Source organism: Chondrus crispus, genomic scaffold (assembly GCF_000350225.1).
Source record: "Chondrus crispus Stackhouse genomic scaffold, scaffold_399, whole genome shotgun sequence".
Taxonomy (NCBI): domain Eukaryota; phylum Rhodophyta; class Florideophyceae; order Gigartinales; family Gigartinaceae; genus Chondrus; species Chondrus crispus.
In genome coordinates this window covers 58,371-61,554 of record NW_005179293.1, presented here as the reverse complement: position 1 = coordinate 61,554, position 3,184 = coordinate 58,371, and positions in this window count along the sequence as shown.

The window sequence follows — 3,184 nt, the reverse complement described above, 5'->3', positions numbered from 1 at the left end:
TGCTCTTGGCGCGGGTACCTTGTGTCCGCCTGGCGGTAAGCGGGTCGATCCCGACGATCGACTTCGTTACGGCGGTACCCGCCTCCACGGGGGGCGAAGCGTGCGCCCCCACCCGATCGGTTCGGGAAACCTTGACGCGGGGGACGGCCTTCGCCCGCCGCTTGCCGGAGGAGATTACGCGCCCCTGGGCGCGTCTCCATCTGGTAGCGGTAGTTCCTGTACGCCGTGAACATTCGTTGTTCCGGCGACAGGAACGGGCACGCGTACATGGCATGCCCGTACGTACGGCATAGCCAGCACACGTACGCGCTGCCGTCAGTTGAGGCGAAGGTCGCCGCGTGCCGCGCCTCCTCATCGGTGAGGAGGAGCACACGGGGCGAGGCGCTTCCCTTATCTCGATTCGAGATATCGAGCTCGGCGACGCGGGGGTCCGTGCCCCTTGCCACTCTCGGAGTGGCCGCGAATGCGGTCGCGTAACTAGATGTCGTTCCGGTCGACATCGGTGAGGGGGTTCGTGCCCCCACGGGCCCTGCTCCTTGCGTAATGAGGACAGGGTCGGCCCGCCACTCATCCTCCCCGATATGGAGGGTCGAGGCGGGCGAACTTGTCGCGGCGGACTTCGTAGTCCTGCCAGCCCTCCCTGCCGGTTTCGGATCCGGCAGAGGTAAACCGCGCCGAGCGCGGTACGTTGTACCTTCCGCCGTGGCGATACGGCGGATGGTCGGAAGATCGGTCTTCTGACTGCTTGGCAGCCTTTGCACCGTCTCGGATACTGCGGCCCGGGTTGCCGGTGCAAGTCCCCGCACGAAGTAGTGCGCGAGGGACTGTTCGGTGAAGACTGCCGTGCATCGGAACGCGGCAGTCTCGAGTCGGTCAGCAGACGTGCTTTCCGTCTCATGCGATTGCTGTCGCGCCGTAGCGACAGCGTCGTACGCTTCACCTAACACGTCGTCCGTGAGGTAGCGTTTCAAGAATTGATTCACGAGCCCCGGCCAGCTCACGTCGTCGTGGAGCTGGCCGGCACGGAGGCCACGCATCGTATAACTCGTATACAGGCGCTCCGCGTCGCGCTCGAGGAAGTGCGCGAGGACTCGTACCGCAACACCTTCGGTCAGGTGTTGGGAGTTGAAGGTGATTCGGATATCCTTCAAGAACGGCAGCAGCTGGATCGGGTCGGTACCGTCGAAGCTGCGCATCGTGGGACGGATCCTACGACAGCGTTGGACGTACTTCGCGATCCGTCCCGCGTCACCCGAGGTAACGAGCCTCGAGGTGTTATCCAAGCGGTACATACGATAGTCAGCAACGGATCGAGGACGATCCAGACATGATCCAGACATTCCTAGACGAAACAAAATGTCGTACAGCGGGCTGGAGACTCGCTGTCGGGAAAGAGGAGTGTAGCAGTCTGCTGACTTCTGCCATTTTGGGTGGACGTTTAGAATTTGGCTATTGCCAAATTCAGTACCGACCAGCCCCCTAAGGCTCCATTCCCGGGACCAATAGGTACCCGTCTTAGTATAAAAGATAGAGACTCAGTGCAGCTCAGAAAAAGAAGGGCATCAGCCTCTCCTTTTTTTCCTCTGAGCAGGAGCCCTTGCAGGGTCCCAGAGAGCTCTCCGCAAGTGCTAGCAACATACATACACATATCCAAATGCCGGGGATGGCCGAGCTCGGTCGGCTACAATCCCGTCTTCTAAAGTGTCGCTGACCAAGGATACCTGAAATAGATATCACTAAGATATGGTTGACCTACGACGTACCTGATTTGATGGTGTGTCTAAGGAGAGTATGGGAACTCTCTTCTCTGCATGTAATTTGCGTAAGGGGTCTGTCCATTGGCACCAGTGAGTACTGTAATCCAAAAGGAGGATTATCTACTCGTCCTTGTAGCCCATGAGTAACATACCCTTGATTGACATATAATATAGCGGGAAGTGTAACTTAGAGCTCCAGAAGAAAAAGGGCAAGAAGAATAAACATGAACAATAGCTTTATCCAAGAGGACGCAATTTATTGCAACTAAGATAACTGTCTTTGAATCCGTTCGTCTGAATTTTGACGCGCGGGCTTGCCGCGGTTGGACTCACGCGAGTGCAGATTCAATGGGCTGATTGCTCCGCGTCGTCCTGATCCTGAAATAACAGCGATATAGACACCAAAACTTGACGATTGCTCCGGACTGACTAGGTTCTTAAATACCACGAGAGCAGGGCTTCATCTATTCGGTTCCATTTCAACCTGAACCCCTGGTTGGTACTACTGTCTACTTCTCCGAATTGGAAAGGGGCCACATAAAGCAATAGCTTGTGACGATCTTTCGCAATCAAACGCGAGTCAGCGTTCTTCCTTGACAGCAATCGCTCCGGCATCTGAGGCACACCATCGGCAACCCGAGCAAACGGCTCAAAGGTATCTTTCGAAGTTGATAAGCCCTTTCAGCGGACTTGAACCTTGAGTCCATCTGATTCTCCGATCAGCTTCATCAAACGTGCGGCGAGCATTTAGTTTTCGGAGGAAAACACATGGGTCATGATAAGCTGCGTGTTCAGTGACCGATTGCGTTAGAACTTCAGTCGACCCGCGTGCGCTTCCTCGATGTTGCTGATTCGCAGGTCTTCAACCTGGTAGACCCATTTGTTCAGCTCTTGATAATGCGATGTGCACCTCGCCATTGGAGGCAGAGCTTCGCGCCAGCAAAGAAGTCTTCTCGGGCAACCAATACATAGTCTCCTTTGAGGAAGTTTGGAAACTTTCCAAGCGACGCAGTGTCCCATGATCGCTTTCAATTATCATTTAGAGCATCCTGAACAACAGGAAGCAGTTCCGAAATGCGGTTCTTCAGAAACTGTACGTTCAACAAACGTTCATGCCTAATTTCTTCAATCGTCACCGGGGTTACTCCCGATTCTTTGATTCTTCGATTCTTCAATCGCCATCGGGGTAACCCCGATGACGATTCAAGAAATGAGGCAGCTACCGTAGTTGTTTCGGTCCGCGGAAACGTAGCAATGGGTGGCGTAGCGTCCATATACATAAATGCCGTGATCGGAGAAATGCTGTTCTGGCTCGGAGGTGGCGCATTGTTTAGAGCGCTTGTAACGAACGGCAGCAATTCGGGCCATTGTTCGAAGCGCAGTTGCAACTCCGAAACGACAGAACGGAACACTCTGAAAAGATTTTG